This window comes from Lissotriton helveticus, chromosome 3_1, assembly GCF_964261635.1.
Source record: "Lissotriton helveticus chromosome 3_1, aLisHel1.1, whole genome shotgun sequence".
Lineage (NCBI taxonomy): Eukaryota > Metazoa > Chordata > Amphibia > Caudata > Salamandridae > Lissotriton > Lissotriton helveticus.
Window position 1 is genome coordinate 953,842,519 of NC_136061.1, and position 23,175 is coordinate 953,865,693.

The 23,175-nt window shown below is 46.9% G+C and overlaps 1 protein-coding gene and 1 long non-coding RNA gene across 11 annotated transcripts in view; one reads left to right on the forward strand and one right to left on the reverse strand.

Annotated features, from left to right (window-relative positions):
• RBM44 (RNA binding motif protein 44) overlaps positions 1–23,175 on the reverse strand; it is a 1,911,902-nt gene that overhangs the window by 787,397 nt on the left and 1,101,330 nt on the right. The window lies entirely within an intron of this gene.
• LOC144824811 (uncharacterized) lies at positions 5,349–7,963 on the forward strand. Of its 2 annotated transcripts, none has more exons than XR_013609131.1 (4): positions 5,349–5,461; positions 6,237–6,355; positions 6,438–6,539; positions 6,961–7,963. It is a non-coding gene; the product is annotated as an uncharacterized LOC144824811 (long non-coding RNA). The 2 variants fall into 2 exon arrangements; XR_013609132.1 differs by having other exon boundaries at positions 5,382–5,456.

Consider the following 23,175-nt stretch of genomic DNA (forward strand, 5'->3'; position numbering starts at 1 on the left):
AACGGAGGTGGAGGGGACAGGTCTACCACACTGGGTACTCCGCATACGCCAGGGGGGTGGCCATCTGGATACGGGCGGGGGTTCCTTTCCACTGCACACAACACCTAATTGACCCGGAAGGGAGGTATGTCATGGTGAGGGGCAAGCTGGATGGGCGGGACCTTACTCTGGGCTGTCTGTACGCACCGAACGTAGACCAACCTGCATTTCTCTCCTTGCTGTCCAATAAGCTGGCCCCGTTTCTGGTGGAGCCCTTGCTCCTTGGGGGAGACTTTAATAGCGTCACTGACACCACTCGAGACAGGTCGCACCCAACGCACCAGCTGGCAGACTAGCACTTGCGCGTGCTGCGTGGCAGCGCCGATGGGGCCTGGTTGACTCATGGCGAGCTGGCCACCCATCGGACAGGGACTATTCCTTTTTTTCCGCTCTCCATGAGCTGCACGTTCGCATCGATGCCTTCCTGTGCTCTCAGGGCCTGCATGCAGAGGTACGCCACAGTGAGTACCTCACGCGTACAATCTCGGACCACAACCCGTTGCTTTTGCTATTGAGCTGGTCCCTGTGCCGCCCGCGTATCCCTGCCTGGAAGCTGCGCCCAGAGGCACTGGACGACCACCTATATCGCGCAACAATAGCCTCGAGCATCGAGTAATACTTTCAGGTCAATGAGGGCACGGCGGGCTCGGCTACGATAGAGTGGGACGCCTTCAAAACGGTGGTAAGGGGCCGGTGCATTGCGGCGGCATCGGGAGTTAGGAGGACGTTGTTAGCTGACATCACGAAGGCGGATGAGAAATTGCGAGACCTAGAGAAAGCGGGACCGGAGCGGCCTGACACCCATGCGACGCTACTTGAGGCGCGGGAGGCAGTGGCGGCCACAGTGGAGCGACTCCGGGGCTTCGATTACAAGGCCTACCTCACGCGCGCGCACTCGGAGCGCGACAAGTCGGGAGCCCTCTTGGCCTGGCTGGCCAACCCGGCTCGTCGGAACTCGGTCATCCTTGAACTCAGGGATCACTCGGGAGCGGCACGGTTTGATCAGGAGGGGATCAATGAAATATTCCACGATTACTATACGGAGCTCTACCGCAGCAGGATCCTGCTGTCGGAGGAGGAATTCCAGGATTTCGTAGAAGGCCTGGACTTACCCGAGTTGGACGAGGAGGGAGCGAAACTGCTCGGGGGCAGCATTCAGGAGAGGGAGGTGAAGGTCGCCATCAAGGGTATGGCGCGGAACAAGACACCGGGCTCAGACGTGCTCCCAACGGAGTTTTACCTCACGTATATCGACCTTTTGGCGCCCAAACTGGCGCGGGTCTACAATGAGGCAAAGAGGCTGGGCAGCCTGCCGAAGACCGCCGGCGAGGCACTCATAGTCCCCCTCCTGAAACCGGGCAAGCAACCGTGGGACAGGACAGCATATCGCCCGTTGTCGATGCTAAACCTGGACTATAAGATCCTGAGCAAGATCTTTGTGACGCGCCTGCTCCCCCACATGGCCTCGCTAATCCACGCAGACCAGTCTGGCTTCATCCCGGCCCGTAACACGGCGCTCAACGTGCGACGACTCCTGCACGTGTTGGAGGCTGACACCTATGATGGAGATGAGGCTGCGGTATTTGCTGTCGACATGGAAAAGGCCTTTGACAGCCTGGAATGGCCTTACCTCTTCCATGTGATGCGCACGATGGGGCTGGGCGATGATTTCGTGGATTGGACGGCGCTACTGTACCGAAATGCTACGGCCAGGGTCAGAACTGGAAAAATCATTTCCGAGATGTGTGCGGTGAACAGGGGCACTCGCCATGGTTGCCCTCTCTCCCCCCTGTTATTCGCCACAGCGATCGAGCCACTCGCGGCGAGAGCCCGCCTGGGGCGGTCATATCAGGGTCTAGATGTCTATGGGCAAGTACACCACATAGCTTTGTATGCAGACGACCTGCTAATGATTCTGGCGGACTCGGCTGACTCTCTGCGAGGCGCTAAGGCCCTCCTGCAATCACTAAGTAGAGTGTCGGGTCTCCGGGTAAACTGGGCGAAATCATACCTGTTCCCAGTCCGACCGCGTAGACTGGGCCCACAAACCTCGGAGGGGGTGACGTGGGAAGAGAGGAGCCTGCGCTACCTAGGGACCTCGATATTTCACGACACAGAGGATATTCTTGAGGGGAACGTCGGTTCGGCAATCAGGCACGCCAAGGAGAACTTCGAGTTTTGGGGCACGCTCCCGTTGTCACTCATGGGGAGGGTGGCACTCCTTAAAATGGTGACCCTGCCACGGTTGCTTTATTTCTTTAGGACCCTCCCAATCTGGATCCCGGCGAGCTTCTTCAGGCGATTAAGGTCGTTAGTGATCGACTTTCTATGGGGGACGGGCAGGCGCAGGGTGGCGCACAGCACACTCCTCCGCCCCAGGGAGGAGGGTGGGCTGGCGGTGCCAGACTACGAGCTATACTACCTGGCAGCCCAGTTGCAGTGGTTGACGCAGTGGGTCGCACGAGCCAGGAGAGAAGGCGATGGCTCCGGAGAGCCGGCGGGTCCGGTTCAAGTGTTATCCCGGATCGTTTTGGGGCTCCCGTTGGGTGATTTCCATCTTACTGAAGAATTTGCGACGGTCCGGAAGTGCTGGAACAGATACCGCCGAAGGGGCAGTATTGGGGTGCCGTACGCCCCTGAGATACCGATCCGACTATGCGGAGCACTGCCGCACGGGGGCTCGTGGCACGGACTGGGAGGCTGGGAACGGCAGGGCCTCCTGTCCATGGGAGACCTCTATGAAGACGGGGCGATGCTACCCTTTGACCTACTGAGGGACCGCTTTGAGCTGTCGAGGGGAGATTTCCTCCTTCACGCGGCGCTAACATCGGCAATCCGCAAACACTGGAAAATGGGTATGACAGAGCCAACGCTGTCGCTGGGTTGCCAATACGTAGTGATGATGGCGGGGACGGTCAAGGCAGTCACGTGCCTGTACAGACGCATGATCTCCGAGACTGTGGCTCCTCTGCAAGCCCTAAAGTCGAAATGGGAGGCGGATCTGGCGACGGAGATCCCTGACGAAGCGTGGTCTGGCATTGTGGCGCGGGCCCGAAACGGAACGCGCAACGCTAGGTTCCAGCTGATGCACTTCTTTGTCCTCCACAGGGCCTACCTGACACCTGACAAATTACATAAATACTTCCCAACCCACCCCGCGACCTGTCCGCGATGCCCGGCGACCTTGGCAGACTTCCAGCACATGTTCTGGTCCTGCCCAGAGTTGGGTTCCTTTTGGCAGGAGGTAGTGGACACTTTGAGGGAGGTCACGGAGAGGGACTTGCATTTATCCATGGCACACTGCATCCTGCACTGGTATCCACACACATCGAAGAACAAGATCACTAGCAAGTTCTTGGACCTGGGTCTGCTCCTGGCGAAGCGAGCCATAACCTCACAATGGAAGGCGAATAGGGGCCCTGGGGTGGAGAAATGGAAGGCTGAACTACTCAAATGGGCCCGCTGTGAGGGAGAACTCCGTATGCGGGCTGCACTTAGAGTAGACAATGACGCGGCACTGGAGAGGGCCAGGGCATGGGAAGGACTGATCCTAGACCTCTCACTTGTGGGCCTGGAGGAGGAGGACACCACGACACATAGCCCTGCCCCGGCGGGCCGCTTACCCGGTAGGGCGGCGACATAGGTTCCCTACCTTGTACCCCTACTTCCTGAGTGAGGACAACGAGTTGTTTGTTGAATGCTCCTGATGACCCACATTGGGGCTGCTTTGGTCGAGGAGACTATGATCTCGCACTGGTGACGAACTGGCACGCCTGGGGGGGTGGGGGTTAGAGGAGGGTGGGGGAAGGGGGGATAGTTCTGGGGGGGAGAAGGGGGGCAAGCTGGGTGTTGAGGGGGGGGAGTTCTTGTTTAGACGGAAAGAAGAGACCTTCCTGACTTTGATGGACACAGTGTTAAAGTGAGAGAGCGAGAGGACTGAAAAGCAGCACAGTCTTTCCCCGGAAAGCCGATTTCGACTGTTACTTATTATTACACCCTACACACGTATATCTCTGCAAGCACGCTGCTCGACCTCCGGGGTGTGAGCTGAAGAGCTGTGTGACACATATATCGAAGATTTACAAGGGGATTATTCACCGGGAGAACTAACATGCAACATGTGAATGTACAAATAACTATGCTGCAATAAAAATAGAATTACAAAAAAAAAAAAAAAAAAAAAAAAAAAACATGAAAATGAACTCAAATGGTGTATCTTGGAAAAGGTACAAACCAAGATGGGTCAATTGAATGAAACAACTCGCAAAAAGCGTGAGACATTTTGGATCTTTCATTTGGACAGCATAAAACAAGGTTTAAATGAGGATATAGCTTGGTATGTAACCAAATAGATATTAAGTACTAAAGGATGAATGTAAAAACCCTGAAATTATGATGCTACCGCCCTGGTACCTGAAAGACATATGTGTATTCAGCATGATCATCATGATCCTTATTGTTACTTGTCTTATGTACACTGCTTTGAGTTGACTGTTACCTAAAAGATATCTGTGTATTCAGCATGATCACCATGATCCTTATTGCTAATTGTCTTATGTATACTGCTTTGAGTTGACTTCTTATTATTGATTATGACAGTGTCGCATATATTGTCCTTATGATTCGCGACTTCGATTTTTTGAATAGGTAATTTGGTGTTTCCTTTATTAAATATCTGGTTGTAATGACTAACCTTTCTGACCCAGGGGACTATATTACCTGAGCGCATTGCATTTTTCTATGTGATGTTGCTCATGTTCAATTGTAATTGACTATAATCTCTGTTAACTATTAAAACTGGAGAGATATCTTTTTTTAGTGTTAGCTTCGATATTTATGACAGTTTTCTATCTGAATGTCACTGGAGTAGGGAACATGTACCTGTTTACCACAGACACATCTCACTCCATGTTGCTGACATATTCATCTTACTGAATCTCGTCAATTGAGTTCACACTATGTAAAAAATGGTAGCAACCGTGTTAGTTTTTTTAAAATTAGGTCTTGTTTAAATTGGGTCGCTATTCACGTCGTGTACAAACTGCGGTCTTTGCGTATTGCACTTGAATTTGGTTGGATTTTTCGGTGGTATTATTAATTAGCTATAAGACTTATTACACTCCTTCTGGTTGTCGCTAAATATTTGTAAATTCTGGTCGGTATGCACAATTGTATACTCCGGACTACGATCCCACCATTGTAAGATGGCGCGGGCATATATCTACAAACACAGAGTCCTACCTCTATTGTTGATAAGCCTAAGAGGGAAGTGACGTTTATGCCTTAGCTGCAAACAATTAGTGGTTTGAGGAGTGACGTGCACTACAAAAACGCCGGTTTCCGATCACTCCTTTCTCTTGCCACGTAGGAACTTGAGTGCGGAACCCACATGAAGATAGGAGACGCCAAACCAGGAGGTGAGGTACGGGATATGGTTGAGCTCCTATGTGTTTCTTGTTCTTTATTCGGAGATTTATTCGCAGAAAGTACTCATGTGCTTAGTAGCCGTGTACTCAGATACCAACGTTGTTAGGTAACATTGTATAACAAGCTGGCCGTACCTATAGTATTATATTGGGATCTAGTAATACCACCTATGAATGTGACAGTTATCTCATATTTGATGGTGATTATACAGTAGGGCTTTATTAATTCCCTGAAACCGTCCCGAGAACCTCTTTTGAAACTCAGACACATGTCCCAGTAGGGTAATTTTCCACTGCGTTTCCCCCCTTTTTTTTAAATGAAAGGCCATGACCTATGGGACAGAAATGGCACGATATCCCCTTAAACATCGTAATATTGGTTGGTCGACATAATGTCGAGTAGCTGTAGATTCTACATAAAGATACATACATTGTGTATTGTAGATATTCTGATGTCATACCCTCATATCTATACTGTTTGAGAGCCATATAAGAATGGTTTTAGAGACGGTTTGGTTCCCGTCTTCCTTATAGGCTGTGAAAGTGATTATGACGAAGATGGCGTCCTGTGCATAAAACGAGGGATCTTGGTTTCCTACCAGATACACTTATCCATTTGTTTTTGTTTGACCGATTAAGGTTAGTTTGGAACATTTTTGAATAAAAAGGCATTATTTTAACTTCGAAACTGTACATATTATAAAATAATGTCTGGGATGAGAGTTAGTAATAAATTCATGGTTGGTCCTGTTTTATGTATCATCATTACAGGTACCGCGATATTGAGATATTACCTCACTACTTTGGTTACGCTGAGACGCATTCCCTTATAATAAAGGGACACTAATATAAAGAATACCTATGTGAGACATCTATTAGAGTAATACAAGGTAGGCTGGCCAAAAATTGTAAAAATATGCATCAGTTTACAAAAATTAGAGTCTGTTTGACATTTTTTCTAATACCTCTCAGGAACCTATTTCTCTTCTTGGATGTGAACCGAGATGGTTAAGACATTTAAAGTTGCCATCCCTTAAAAAAGAAGACTACTGGCATACATGTTATGGAATAAGAGTAAGTTTGTATGCCTGTTATTGTAATTTTGAGGCATGTAACTTTGGCTGACAGTATCACTCCTCCCTCCTCTTACAGTACTAGAATCTTTCTCTCTAAAGTGTGTTTGAGAGGAGGGCAATGGACAACTGGTTGCACCTTGTTGAAGCCATTAGGACCTATGCTTTTCTTAAATTCACAATTTTTGAACTTATTCTTCTATTTTGGTGATGGTTTTCGCTTTGTTTCTGAACATCATTCTATCTGGAATCACTGTAATGACTAAAAGATTTAACCCAGTCCTTGGCCCCCGTTCGTTCAAGACTATCCGGTGGCTATGTAGTCAATTTGTCAGCTCAAACGGAGATATGCGTTTAATGATTTTTTTTAATATTCATGCTTTATTTATATGCACTACAATTTTCATGTTTTTTGATTTCAGATTCCTGGCTCTTGTGTGTTATGAAATGTTTGTATCTGCATAGGTCCTGAGGAAGGTGGTACAGAACCCACCGAAACGCGCGTCGACCTTGTGTGGAACCCATTTTTTACATCTGGTGGTGACAAATTTGGGCAGAACAAATTTCCCCTCTGCCTTATTCATTCAAGATTTGTTCAGATACAACATTTGTATGGAATGTATGGAATGTATGGATGGTAGTAGGTTGGAATGGTTGTGTTTGTATGAGTGGTTTTGTATTTATTGCATTTTTACAGTCCAGGTTTTCTCTTTTTGTAATAATTTTGCGATATTTGTTAAATATGTATTTTGTACAAAAAAGTATTGACTTTTTCAAAAAATGATAAAAATTTGTTCCAAGTAATGAATTAAGAATAAATAAAAAAATGATGGATTAACAAACTAAAAAATGATGAAATAAAATATCAAAGAAACGAAACTTATTAGTTTTGATGTTATTGTTGTGCATGACTGCAATAATTATATGTTAATTACATTATTGTTGAAAAGTATATAGGTCTTGAGGGAATTTCTCTAGCACTTGTTATATTTTCCCCTCTCTTCCCTGACCTGAAAGCAACACTAGAGGGGTCCCCTCCTTTATGTATTGACTGTTTAGCATTTATTAATGAGTTTTGAGAACAATATTCAGATTAAACAGAGTAAGAGGTTTATTATCAAGAAGGATGTAATTTTCGAGACTAGCTAGCCGTGTAAAAGCGTTGTTATGCTTTTTTATTGTATAAATCTAGTCTACTCCGTGCCAACTACTGTAATTAATTAATTGTACATAGATTGTTAAATAGGCAGAGTAGGAGTGAATCTGTTCTGTTGATACCATCCACACTTTAATTTTAATTTGCAAATTGTATTCTTGAACTTAAAGTTTGGATTTTGATTTTGTATTTTTACTTCACAGTCCTGATGATGTCCCAGAAGGGGACGAAACGTGTTGGCTGTGAAAAGTATTGACTATTTTCAAGTTGGGTGATATTGATGATGTGATTGGATGCAAAATAAAGAAAAGAATATGAAGTAGACATCTTAAGGTTCTTTTTTTAGACTTCAATATTTAATTGTAGAATTTTTATATACATTTAACGCTCCTTCTAGAATATAGTGAATGTCGGTGAACAGTGGTTGGTGACGGTGGGCCGCCAGAAGTAGAGTGTTCATATGAAGCATTAACAAGTTAAAGATAATTTACAGGATTAGCTCTTCAGTGCACACAGGGTTTTACCCCCATCATCTTGCTTTGTTTATTTACTCCTACAGGATAAGATGTGAGGTGAGAAGTCAGCTCCTGCAAAAAGCCAACTGGAAAATTTTAAGTTACCATTCAATGGAAATGCACTTAAAAAAAAATCTTTAGTTATAAATGTTCAATATCAGCATCTACAAAAAGCAACAATACTGATTAATCATTGACATAAGTGGCGCAACAGGTCTCCAGAGTAAGAGAACACCGATACAAGAAAAGGGGAAAGAAAAAAGAAAAATTGTGTTTCAATATACATTGGACATAAAATCCCATATGAAAATGCAATGACACAGCAACACTTCAGGGGGTATATTTCCGGACTAACATACATAAAAAGGAGCACCTCCATTAATAAGGAGCACTACCATTAAATAATAGTCCAATTAGCTTGCCAAATCTTCACCAGAGCCACCTACAAAAGATAATAGATAGTTCCTTAGCGGTTGGCAAATATCCCTGGGTCTAAAAGTAGTTGGATGCAAAGAGGCATATAGTTCGGAAGTGGTGTCCAGCAGGATAAATTGCATAACCATGCCGCCTTTACACAGGATGTGGAAACCCCCCAAAGTAGTGAGATTTGTCTCTAGGCAAGTAATAAGGCAATAGCAGTGAAGCATCGTACTCCCAGTGGCAGCGGCTTAACATATCCAAATAAAGCCATTAACAGATCAGTTGCAAGGGTCGGACCAATCATTAAGGATAAAGTGGAATAGATGTCACTTCAGAAAGCTGCTTTTACCGCACACGTCCATGTCAGGTGGAAAAAATCTGCATGATCCCTTTGACACTTAAGGCAGCAATGAGATCTGGTAGGGTCACATTTAGCAAGGGCATACGAGTGGTATAGGTACTTTTAATGCAATATTTTGTGATGGTTACACAAAATTAATTTGTCTGCGTACAGCAATAGTACCACATCTTATCAGAAATTGAAATGTTTGAGTCTCGCACCCGTGCCGCTCTAGATTTCTCCACCCCGGTGGGCCTCAGTTGCAAAGATGCATGAAACACTTTAGAAACTAGATGACCATCATCAGGTGGGTTAATAAGAAGTGAAATTGGAGGAAAATCAGCCTGCCCAGATTGGGTATACGGCACCAACTAATAGTGGCGAGCATGTGTATAGCGTTAGAATCTCATGGCATTCAGCGCGGTAAAATAGTGGACATCGGCAGTTGCGACAATTGGGCACATTCAGGTTTTAGAAATGGCAACCAGGAGTCAGTGATACCGGTGAAAAGCATGCTGGGCTTAGGCAACATAAAAATAAAGCTGAAAATCGGGGACACAAAGCCCACCACGTTCATATGGGAGCATGAGGACCACCCAGTAGATGCGGGGGCCGCGAACCAGGCCATATTAATTGAATGAGGAGGCTGCGCAATGTGGTGAAAAAAATATTTGTCAGATGAATTGAATTGGGATGTTTAAGAATAAATCTAATCATCTTGATAAGGGCTATTCGCCCTGCTATGCCCAGCTGGATTCGCATCCACCGTGGTCTCGAACTTACTCAGAGAGGGGCCATAATTGCACCATATCACCTCAGCATGATTTTGATGGATTTGAAGGCCAAATATTTAACAGAGTTTACGCTCCATTGTAAGAGAAAGTCCAGGCCACCAGTTACTGTGGCATCTGTAAGTGGAAATATTTCAGACTTCTTCCAGTCAATTTGAGGACTTGAAAAATTACCAAACTGCTCTACCTAACGAATGAGCGAAGATAAATGGACAGCAGGGTCAGGAACAAAATGCATGATATCATCTGCATAAAGTGAGGCCAACAGTGGTCCTTGTGAGAACCCGAGACCCTTATGTAGGTGCTGCTTCGCAAATAGCAAACCAGGGATCTATGGTGATTATAAACAGAAGAGGGGACAGGAGGCATCTCTGCTAAGTGCCACGTGCGAGGGGGAATGGTTCTGTAACTGTACTGTAAAGTTGTAATTGGGACACATGATCATGATAAAGTAAGCAAATCAAAGAGCGAAAACCATTGGGGATACCCAGCTTAGGAAGGGTGGTGTGGAGAAAAGGCCACTAAAGGCAATGAAACACCTTTTCAGCATCTAATAGTACTACTGCCGATGGGACGCTAGGGGAGATTTGATTGGGTGTAGTAAAAAGGGTACACCAACTGCTGAAAGTAGAGCGTTGCAATATAAAACACAATCGCATTGGAAAAATGATATGGTCCATCGACAAAGAAAGACGAGAAGCTAATACCTTAGCCATTATTTTGTTGTCATGATTAATAAAGAATAATCTTTGGACTGGGTAAGAGTGGTCTGCTTAATTCAGACACTCTGTTCATCACCACCCCCTTTTCTGTATCATTTTTGGCCACTATAGGTGTGGCAGGGTATACTCAGACATGAGTCCCTTTCTCACTGCTCCATCAGGATTCAAGCAAGCCGGGCCGAAGAGGCTGAAATGCCAGAAACCGGTCCCCGGTAGCTTGTCTCCTTTCTGGTGAAGAATTGGCTTGGTAGTTTGGTCTGCCCTGTTCCCATGATGCACTGGGCCAGGGACAGACTAATTTGCATATAGCCAGGTTCTGAGCTGGGATGGGGCAGTGAGATAAATAACGGTGATGGATCAAGCCCTGATCTTTGGACTGGGTAAGAGTGGTCTGCTTAATTCAGACACTCTGTTCATCACCACCCCCTTTTCTGTATCATAATAAAGAATAGGGGCTTGTAGGATGAACAAAGAGTTGGGGGTTTGTTTGGTTTGAGTAAGATAGTGATGACTGCATTCTGAATCGTGCGTGGGAGGGCGCAGTGTTCGATCGATTCGGCCTATACTTAAACAAAATGGGCAACTAGATGGTGTTTATAAGTTTTATAGAAGTCTCCTTGTGAAAACATCCAGTCCTGGAGCCTTAGTGCCTCCCAAGGCGTTGATCGCCTGCGAAATCTCCTCACATGTAATCAGGGAGTACAAAAACTGCTGGTGACTCACCTTATGCCAGACCATGGCGATATCAGATAAATAATCAACCAGTGCAACCACATCTCTCCCAGGGGCAGGCTGTGAAATCCGCCAATATGGCACTATCATCTATGACATCAGTATCATCAGGGCGGACCAACTTGGTTACATAGGTAACCTGGGTCGGAGCAAACAAGCGAACGTCTTGCAGAACGTTCGCCCTCACCGTACTTGCGAGCTTTAGCATATTTTCCAAGGAAGTTAACACCCTGTGCTGCAAGTTCATGGAACTCATGCAGAATATTTGACCTGTCTTTGAGATGACCAAGAAGCACTGCATTAATATTGGCAGAGTCTAACAAGCAAGGTGCATTCTTAACTTTGGTGAGGTCCTGTTGTATATTGCAGAGAATCCCTGCATGTTTTGAAATACAAATTCCCCTAATGTAGGCCTTAAAGGCTTCCCATAGGATGGAGTGCTTCCTGACAGTTAAGCTTGTTTCCTTTCCAGTAAAGAATTGGCTTCGTAGTTTGGTCTGCCCTGTTCCCATGATGCACTGGGCCAGGGACAGACTAATTTGCATGTAGCCAGGTTCTGAACTGGGATGGTGCAGTGAGCTAAAAAACGGTGATGGATCAAGCCCTGATCTTTTGACTGGGTATGAGTGTTCTGCTTAATTCAGATGCTCTGTCAATCACCACCCCCTTTTCTGAATCGTCCTGACAGTTAAAGCACTAACTGAAAAATATTACGCAATGGCCTCCCGCACTTCCGAGCGGAAGGCCATATCCATCAATGCATCAGTAGGGAAATGCCAATGGCAGAACAATGGAGTATGCATAGGAATTGCAAGAAAAATAACCAACGGGGCATGACCAGACAGCATGCAGGGAAAATGGACAATCGAGTGAAGCCACAAGATAGCATTATGGGATAAATACCAGTGGTCTATGTGGGTCCACACACTGTGCGAAGCCGAGCAAAAGGTGTAAGCTCGCTCACTGGGATATGTATAGCGCCAGGTGTCACTCAGATAAAATAAGTCGAGCATATCTAGTAGTGTCTAACGTGACCTGGGTTTAGCTATGAGCGCTTAACCAGTGGAGTCCAGGTCGGGTTAACAAGTGAGGTTAAAATCCCATAATAATATAATCAGCCTGATAAAGGCTTAGTTGTGTAGATAAGTCTAGGAAGAAATCTGGGGAGTCAGTGTTTGGGAGATAGGCTTTAATGAAATGCATCTGTCGATTCAGCAGCTATCCAAACACAATGGTGAGTTTGAGCAGGTGAAAGGGGGCTAATTTGTGCACCGATATAAACACTCCACATGAGTAGGAGCAATAAATAGAGACATGTCAGTGGGGACCCCAAGTGGCAGTGTAACTGCAGTCTGAACTAGGAGCCAAGTGTGTTTCTTGTAGCAAGGCAAATTGAATTGCATGGCAGCCCTAATAGGCCAGCATCTGCCTGCCCTTTCTAGGGTTTTTAAACCTGTAATGTTCCATGTCATACATTACAGTTGTAGTGTTGGATCCCTTATAATAGAAAAAGGTGTGATGTATTGGAAATGGTGTCAATAAAATTCTAACTGTACCACAAGAATAAATGAGTAGTGCTGATCAAACAAACAAACACATTTCGCCCCACCCACCTAAGCAATAAGGGCAACTAGAGAATCCTTGTAACCCTAGCTAAAAACGACAATCCAAACATGTTGGTATACACCAAGGGGTAGGTGATCGCCATGGGGGGCAATCCCGGATACTCCTATAGCAAATGAATAGTAAAATACATCATGCAAAACATAGCGAGTCACCATCCACCTACTGGGATAACAAACAAAGCAGAGTTGCCAGTGCAGCACAATACCTATAAGACGGTGACCCTTTATGAGAGCACTACAAAAAAACTGCATATGCAGGCGAACAAAAATATACAGAGCACACATGGAACCTTAGGACACATCTCCATTAAGCGAAGCAGCAGGTGAGACTGTAGGAGCCGCAGCACCAGAACTGACCAACAAAGGGGTCTTTCCAGAGGTGTGGGTCTTGTAGAAGTGCACAGTGTCCACAGGAGTGTAGAATATGTGATGCTGGTCATTCGATTCCACACAGAGGTGTGCTATATAAAGCAGCCCATATTTCAGGCTGAGTTTCTGGAGGGAACGCTTGACTTCTGTGAACTTATGCCAGGCCTCTTGATCCGTCGGTGTGTAAATCTGATAAAGTGATATTGTAGAGCCTTGATATTGCAATTAGCCCCTACCTTGAGCTAGTTGCAACACCGTGTCCTGATCTCTAAAATTGAGAAGTCTGGCGATAATTTGCAGGGGCGCTCCGGACTCTTGGCGGGCCCCTAATGTGTGGTGCGCTCTCTAATGGGATTGCACTTTAATGCCAGAAATATGAGCAGACAGTGCAAGCTACAAATCAGCAGTTTTGTTAAGGAGTCGAGTCAAAGAAGGAATCTAGGTAGAAAATTACATTATATTTCCCTTAAGCTTCTATGATTCCTTGAAGTTCTGTCAATTTGATTACAGAAAAAAAAAGAACAGCACTACAATACTAAACCTTGTGGGATGCTGATTAGCAGTCAATAGATGGAACTGCTTGTTGTGAAAAAGGGAAATTTCTGTACTAAAGCCTTAATGACAGCAATCATCAGATCTTGGTAGAAGCATCACGAAGTACAAAAAGAATGGCTGCTTTGTAGGTCTTTTAACATCCTTATGTGGCTTAAGGCGGTTGTGATGAGGACATCTGGAAGGAGACTCATCACCCTCCAAGTTGTGCCTGACCCACGAATTATCAATCCCAAGGCCAACATTTGTTTCCTCTTTGGGCTTGACTACCACCATCGTTGGCATAAAGATCTCAGAACACTCTAGATAAGTTATCCGCCACTGGAAGATTTAATTTTGTTTCCAAAGGACCACACCCACATACAGGTAGTCTCCTATGAACAAACAGAGTTTTTCTACTTTTACTCCCAGAATCATGTACATGAGAGGGTCTTTTGAATACCTAAAAGTGGTCTCAAGCAGCGGGTGACAATGTCAAATGTAGCTTCTCCTAAGCAGTCTTCATTTAATGATACATTACTGGTTCCATTAGACTAAGCTCATCTACTTCCATTTAATCCAATGGTGCTGTTCAATCACCATTAAGTTTCCCATCCATTAAAGCTCTTCGGATGTTCTTAATCCTGAGAGGAAAAAGTAGGATGTAAGGACTACATCTACTGCTATGCTATTGGGAGACTATGTTAGGCAAGCACTTGTGAAAACGTCAGTGTAAAGGACTGTGCTGTTTTGTTTGGTGTATTAAAGAAAGAAAAATATCCCCATCCAAATATGTGTGATGGAAAATCCTTCAGCCAACAGAGGAATTATGAAGCAGTCTCAGCATGGAGCTTCCAGAACAACACTTTAAATAACAAACTAAGGTTGAAAATGGATGAAGGTGCAGCCCTTCAACTGGCTAGTTATAAAAGCACACTATCATGTCTTAGTAGGAAGCACTGATTGACATCTATCAGCTTGGATGGATGACATGAGTCATTCTAGAAGATGATATATGAAAGAAATCAGGTGCATCTACACATGGTCATTCAGGACATCTCCTATGTAGGACTACAGAAAAAAACCTGTTTGGGGGCTTTATTTGTCAAATTATCAAAAAGCTTGTTCCATCAACAGATTTAGGATTTTTTGCAAGCCTCCTGCTTCAAATGCTATCTCAGAGACAGTCCTGTGTCCCTGGTACAAGAGGCTGTTCAGATTTTTTTTTTTGTACAATGTCGGTTCTGGTCAGTCATTCTGTTTCAAGAATAATCCTTAGCACGGACTATTCATTTCTGTGCATTCATCCCTAGTAGTACTGTTCAAATCTGCCCAAAACTAAACGAAATGCCTCTTGTGCAAATTATTAAACAAGCATTTACAATGCAATGGTCTCGGCATTATTAAAGGTAGAGCTATTGGCATTGCTCATTATTTTTTTTTAATCCTAAATAAATGGCATTGTCATTTACAATGCCAATAGCTTAATCGTTAAATAAATGGCATTGTCATTTACAATGCCAATAGCTTAATCGCTCGCAAATGCATGACCTATTGCATTTACACCCACACAGAGCCACACACACCCAGCCACACACACACACACCAGGGGCCAGGAGAACAAGCACAGCCAGGGGGCAGGAGAAAAAGCACAGCCAGGGGGCATGGGAGCAAGCACAGCCAGGGGGCAGGAGAGCAAGCACAGCCAGGGGGCAGGAGAGCAAGCACAGCCAGGGGGCAGGAGAGCAAGCACAGCCAGGGGGCAGGAGAGCAAGCACAGCCAGGGGGCAGGAGAGCAAGCACAGCCAGGGGGCAGGGGAGCAAGCACAGCCAGGGGGCAGGGGAGCAAGCACAGCCAGGGGGCAGGGGAGCAAGCACAGCCAGGGGGCAGGGGAGCAAGCACAGCCAGGGGGCAGGGGAGCAAGCACAGCCAGGGGGCAGGGGAGCAAGCACAGCCAGGGGGCCGGAGAGCAAGCACAGCCACGGGGCTGGAGAGCAAGCACAGCCAGGGGGCCAGAGAGCAAGCACAGCCAGGGGGACAGCCTCCCAGATATTGACGCATACTATATGTTGCATGTCACCGTTATTCATTGATATATAATCTCTTATCACCTCCACACATTGATATGTAGAACAGCTCACCTTCATTCACTGATAGGTAATACCAGTTCACCTCCACACATTGATATGTATCACAGCTCACCTTCATTCATTGATAAGTAATCCCAGTCCATCTCTGTACATTGATACGTAGGACAGCTCACCTTCATTTATTGAAATGTAATCCCAGTTGATCTCTGTACATTGATAAGTAGGACATCTCACCTTCATTCTTCAAAACGCAGTCTCAGCTCCCCTCTATGCCTTGATATGTTGCACCAGCATATCTTGCTAAATTATTATGCCATAGTTTAGCACCAGTCCTCACTGTACGTTGATATGCATAATTAGATCACTTCTATATCCAGATACGTAGCACCAGTTTACCACTATACTTTGATATGCTTCGTTCAATTACTTTTATATCTTGATTTACATCGTTGGCTCCTCTCTATGTCTTATTATTTAATACCAGCTCATCTGTGTACCTTGTTTATTAATAGCACCCAATTACTGTTCTTGAATATGTAATGTGTGTACATTGCTGTATAATACTAGCTCACCTCGGTGCTTTAGAAAGTTGCATCGGTTCAGCTCCCTTCCTTAATAGATAATACACGTTCACTTGTGTATGCTAACATGTAGCACAGTAAATCACCTCAGTGGCTGGTGTGTTGCACATCTCTGTACCTTGACAAGTAGCACGAACTCTGTACTTGATAAGATACATCAGCTCATCACTGGGCTTGGAACGTTACTCCAGACCACCTCTGTACTGTTACAGGAGCTCTCCTTTGCACCTCATATGTTGCACTAGCTCGCCTCCATAAGTAACAGTGTCAGACACATATAAGGGAAAAGATGAGAAATCAGTGAGTACGAGATTACATAATGTAGATTCAAATGCCAGTGTTTTTTTCCGGATACATACTAAGCCGATATTTTCGAAATAGTAAATTGCGTTTTTTGGCACAGCAAGTATTTTTTTTAGGTTTTAGTACAATTTCATGTTTGCTCATATTTTGTTTGCTGTTTTTTGGCCATGTTCTTTTATGTACATGACCAAATGCTAGCCGTGGTCCGCGAGGCTTACGTGGGCCAGAGCTTCCGGAAGCCTGGTGGGCTCTGGCATCGTGATAGGTCACCCTGTCCAACCAGCATGCCTCAGAAATATCTGCTCCACTTCTCGAGAGCTCGATCATGGGTGAAATTGCGCGCCACCTGTTCAGTGGAGGTGGATGTTGTGGTAAAGGGTGCTGCCTCCATGTGCTGCGTTGTAGATCATAAGAGCACAATGTCCAGTGCTTCTGTATGCGAACTGGATTTTCTGAGGCCTGACACGGTAAAAGGAGCAGCTTTAATTATCCACACCATAGAGGCGTGGAATCCAGTTTCCAGAAACTCTGAATACCCAGGTAGTGAGTGGCCCAGCCATAGCAGGCGAGAAGGTGCAAAATACCCGTGAGCAGTGATGTTCTGAGGCTGTGTGGTCCGTGCAGTGAAACCAGAGGATGGAACTGCCCCGAGAGGCTCCGTATCCTGAGCAGTGAGACGCAAAGGTACCCCTGCCTTGAAATGCTCTGTATCCCGTGCAGTGAGACGCAAGAACAGACTTTTTGTATCCCGCGTAGTGATGCAGTGATTCTGTCCACTCCGTGCAGTGAGACTCAAGGATAGACATGCTTTGAAATCCCATGCAGTGGTGCAGTGAGACGCAAGGATAGACCTGCCTCGAGACGCTGTGTATCCTGTGCAGTGAGACGAAAGAACAGGTATCCCTTGGGATGCTCTGTATTTGAATTTAAAAGGCTTGTATAGCGCAACGTACACCATTACGGTTTCTTGGCGCTTTAGCGGCATGCAATAAAACAGGAATGGGAACAATTAGAGTGGGAAGGCCTGAGTAAACAGAAAAGTTTTCAGTCCCTTACGAAAAAGGGAATATTGTTTTAAATTTCGGAGGTGATCCGGCAGGGAGTTCCAGAATACCGGAGCCAGATAAGAGAAGTTGGAACCTCCCCATTTTTTCCTGGTAAAACGGGGGACTTGCAATAGGGCCTGATCCGACGAACGAAGGTGTCTGACAGGAACGTAATTGGTTAGAAGAGAGGAAATGAAGGCCGGGGCCATTCCTAGTCGTGCCTGAAAGACCATGCACCCCATCTTAAAAAGCGAACGCTGCCGGACTGGCAGCCAGTGCAGTTCCTTCAACAGAGGTGTAGCATGATGGAACCGGGGAAGGCCATACACCAGCCGAGCTGCTTGGTTCTGCACAAGCTGGAGTTTACGGAGGCTGTATGCCGGAATGCCGTTGTAGAGGGCATTGGCATAGTCTAGCCGGGAGATGACCAAGGCAGACATAATGAGTTTAAGTGCCAGAGGGGAAAAGAAACGGGAAACAGTGCGGATAGTTCGAAGCATAAGAAAGCAAGAAGAGACAACAGCACCAACCTGTGAGTGAAGAGTGAGCTGGTGGTTAATTTTTATGCCCAATGTTTTTACCGTAGAAGAAGGAAGGGGGGAGGTACCGAGAGTGAGGGGCCAAAAAGAAGAGTTCCAAGGACTGGGGGAGCCACCAGTAAGCACCAGCTCGGTTTTATCCGGATTGAGCTTCAGATGATTGTGGCTCATCCAGTCCCTGATAAAAATCATAATAGACTGAAAATTGGAGATAGCGTGAGGGGAAGAAGAAAGGTCAAAGACCAGCTGGAGGTCGTCCGCATAGTTATACACCGCGACCTCCCGCTGTTGGAGTGCAAAGATCAGAGGATAGATGTAAAGATTAAACAATAAAGGGGAAAGAGAGGAACCTTGGGGAACACCACAAGTGATCTTAACAGGGTCTGCCGTGAACTCTCCCAACCGGACCGCCTGTGTGCGATCCCGCAGGAAGGACGAGAGCCACACTAGTGCTGACCCTCCGATTCCCGCCGCTCCGATACGTGAAAGCAAGATGGAATGGTCCACCGTATCGAAAGCGGCGGAGAGGTCGAGGAGCACCAGGGCTTGATGTTTATTTTGGTCCCGACCCTCCCTGAGGGTGTTTAGGACCGACACCACCACAGACTCGGTAGAGTGTTTAGGGCGGAAACCAGCCTGGCAGGATGCCAGGCCTCCCGTAGTCTCAACATGGGAGCTAAGCACCGCGGCAACATGCCGCTCAAGCACCTTGCCCAGGTACGGCAGCAAAGAGATGGGCCGGTAGTTGGAAGAAATAGCTGAGTCGGCCCCTGGTTTTTTTAAGATGGGCACAATAGAAGCTACTTTAAGGGCCGGGGTCACAATTCCCTGTGACAGGGAACTGTTTAAGAAGATAATCGGGGGCTGAGTGCAGACCGAGAAGATTTGCTGCAGAATACGAGCCGGGCAGATGTCAGCAGGAGATCCCGACTTAACTTTTAGCAAAATTTCCTGGAACCTAGTTTCCGTGATGGGAGGAATTGATATTAGACTAAGCGGCAGGGCTGGTGGGCAGGGGTCAGCATAAGAAGCAGAGGGAGGGGGAATGTTATTTTTAATGTTAAGCACCTTATCCAAAAAGTAAGAATTTAATGAGTCACAGAGGTTTTGTGTAGGAAGGGGTTTGGATGTACTCCTGTCTGAGAAAGCTAACTCCTTAACTATCGAGAAAATTTCTCGAGGTTGATTCTCAGCTGCTAAGATTTTTGATGAGAAGTAGGTGGATTTAGTTTCAATGATAGCTTTCTTATAGTCCTGCCGTAGAGTTAAGTAGCGAATTTTCAGAAGGGGGCAGTATTCCCTTCTCCACAGTCTTTCAGCGCGCCGAAGGGACGATTTCTTATCTTTGAGGTGGGTATCGAACCATCTGTTAGCCTCCTTAGGTCTTTTAATTGAGATCCGGCGTAGGGGGGCTGCAGAGTCGCAGCCTTCCGTAAGCCAGGTATCAATCCCAGTGGCTTGTGTTGACAGAGATAAGCCATCTAGGTTAGGCACTGTGGCTAGGAGGGAAGATGATAACGAGGTTAAGTCAACCCGGCTCCAGTTCCTGGCCCAGAAGTTCTTTTCCCGCGGAATCCTGGCTGGTAAGCTAAGATGGAGGGTAAAAGAAATGATGGCGTGGTCGGACCAAGGACAGGGAGACACTGCTACAGATGAGATAAGATAGTTTAGAGACCAAACCTGGTCAAGTACATGTCCGCCCGTATGTGTGGGAACCTGTACACGGGAGATAAAGTTTAAAGACTGAAGCAGGTCAGAGAATTGTTTCGAGGCCTGACATTCGGACGGATCATTAGGCCAGTAGTTAAAATCCCCCAATATAAGGAGGGAGGCATGATTAACCGTCAGCGTGGCTATTAGGTCCTGGAAGGTTGTAATAAAGTGAGGGGTATTCTGAGGAGGGCGATAGGCAAGTAAACAAATCAAAGGAGGAGAGAAAATATCAGAACGAGCTACCAGATACTCAACAGAGTCAATAAAGGCAGACGGGAGTAACCGGAAGTTGTACTCGGTTTTGGCGATGAGCGCCACACCGCCTCCCTTTTTCCCAGCAGGGCGGTCTACTCGAAGAGCCACATAGGTAAGGGGAAGAGTCGCTAAGAGAGCGGGGAGTGACGAGTCACCAAACCACGTCTCTGTTAAGCATAATATATCTGGCTTCTGGGTGTCGAGCAAGATAAATAGGTCCTGGTGATGTTTCACCGCCGACCTAGTGTTTAACAAAATAAAAGACAAAACAGAGGGAGGGGAGGGCGGGGAGGGGCGGAGTGTCGGGGTAGAAGGGGTAAGGCCAAGAGATGAGATGTTACTACTAATGACAGATGCAAGGGGCCAATCACCTTGTAGGAATTTCAAGCTAGTCGGGGAATAGGTAGTAATGGGGGCAGAGTGACGTGCCCCTCGCCCCGGCCGGCCGCGGACGGGCGCAGACTGGCTTAACTCAGGCGCAACTCCGGCGCGCCTCCGTCGCGCCCGCTGCGCTCGTCCGCTGCGCTGACACATTAGTACCGTATAAATAGACCCGTGACCCGAATGGGCGGGGTCAGCAGGGCGGGAAGGGCGGGGTAGTTTAAAATAAACAGGAAGAGTAGTATCACCGCTCTATCTCAGCGGGAATCGGTGTCCGGAGGCTCGCAGTCAGCCTAGAAGAGCAGGTAGGTAAATAGTTAAAATATCGCGTGCCGCCGGCGAGTCTGTCCTCTGCCACCGGACAGCTCGGCTTTAGCAGGCGGAGTGAAGACAGGGACTAAATAGACCCGTGACCCGAATGGGCGGGGTCAGCAGGGCGGGAAGGGCGGGGTAGTTTAAAATAAACAGGAAGAGTAGTATCACCGCTCTATCTCAGCGGGAATCGGTGTCCGGGGGCTCGCAGTCAGCCTAGAAGAGCAGGTAGGTAAATAGTTAAAATATCGCGTGCCGCCGGCGAGTCTGTCCTCTGCCACCGGACAGCTCGGCTTTAGCAGGCGGAGTGAAGACAGGGACTAAATAGACCCGTGACCCGAATGGACGGGGTCAGCAGGGCGGGAAGGGCGGGGTAGTTTAAAATAAACAGGAAGAGTAGTATCACCGCTCTATCTCAGCGGGAATCGGTGTCCGGAGGCTCGCAGTCAGCCTAGAAGAGCAGGTAGGTAAATAGTTAAAATATCGCGTGCCGCCGGCGAGTCTGTCCTCTGCCACCGGACAGCTCGGCTTTAGCAGGCGGAGTGAAGACAGGGACTAAATAGACCCGTGACCCGAATGGGCGGGGTCAGCAGGGCGGGAAGGGCGGGGTAGTTTAAAATAAACAGGAAGAGTAGTATCACCGCTCTATCTCAGCGGGAATCGGTGTCCGGAGGCTCGCAGTCAGCCTAGAAGAGCAGGTAGGTAAATAGTTAAAATATCGCGTGCCGCCGGCGAGTCTGTCCTCTGCCACCGGACAGCTCGGCTTTAGCAGGCGGAGTGAAGACAGGGACTAAATAGACCCGTGACCCGAATGGGCGGGGTCAGCAGGGCGGGAAGGGCGGGGTAGTTTAAAATAAACAGGAAGAGTAGTATCACCGCTCTATCTCAGCGGGAATCGGTGTCCGGAGGCTCGCAGTCAGCCTAGAAGAGCAGGTAGGTAAATAGTTAAAATATCGCGTGCCGCCGGCGAGTCTGTCCTCTGCCACCGGACAGCTCGGCTTTAGCAGGCGGAGTGAAGACAGGGACTAAATAGACCCGTGACCCGAATGGGCGGGGTCAGCAGGGCGGGAAGGGCGGGGTAGTTTAAAATAAACAGGAAGAGTAGTATCACCGCTCTATCTCAGCGGGAATCGGTGTCCGGAGGCTCGCAGTCAGCCTAGAAGAGCAGGTAGGTAAATAGTTAAAATATCGCGTGCCGCCGGCGAGTCTGTCCTCTGCCACCGGACAGCTCGGCTCGGCTCTGTATCCTGTGCAGTGATGACACTGAATCCCGAAGTCCCTTGGGATACCCGGCATTCCTCCTCCGCATGCCTCTGCACTGTTAGTTTTCCCGCCCAGGGTCTGTTTCGCGCCCTCCGGAGCTCTAATGAGGATTACTGGGGTGTCATGTGTGAGCGAGCCAGGGGCTGCAGATGTGATCAACTCGCGCAGTGTGGGGGCGGGGGGGACGAGAATTATCACACAGAGGGAGGGCGAGAGACCTGGAAAGAGGGAGGGCTAAAAAGGAATGAGACAGGGAGACCAGGGGCATGTATTTAGTCCGATCTGTAACATTTGACCGTAATTTTCTTTCCAACTCGTTAGTCCCATGCCCGGGTTCGCGTGCTAAAATGACTATGCAATATTTTTTTTTTTTTTACTTTCCAAGATATTTTTATTAAGACATTGCTGCAAAAGAATGCTGAAGAGGAAACGGGCACATGCATGTTTATGGATTAACTTTGCGACAATGAAGATTGCGGATTCGCACAAGGTTGAAAACCAAAGAAACCCTGTAGTTTCACCAGCACCGCAGCAAACCCTTTTGATGGAGAACCATGGAGTCACGATGTCTGGAGGCAGGCAGTCAGTCAAGCTAGCATGAGGTAGCGCAACATTGCATGAAGTGGTCATCTGTTACATAATCTGGTGCTACTAATCATGATAGGTCAATTTAAGATGTCTGACATTTACAGATCCCAGGCCTTCATCTCGCTCTGCTCGAAGCTCCAAGTGACCAATGCAAAACAGCCCTCTAGTCTTTCACTTTAAAAAGATCCACCCCTTTAGGCAGCGTTTGTCAAACCAGCGGCATATAAAAGGACAAATTCAAAACGGCACATATGAACCAGAATTGTTACTCAGATCAGTCTTTGAAAAACTAATGTAAACAGGTTTCATTGAACTGGACTTGCATATCTGGATACAAAAGCGAACACAGAATAAATCTTTTCGA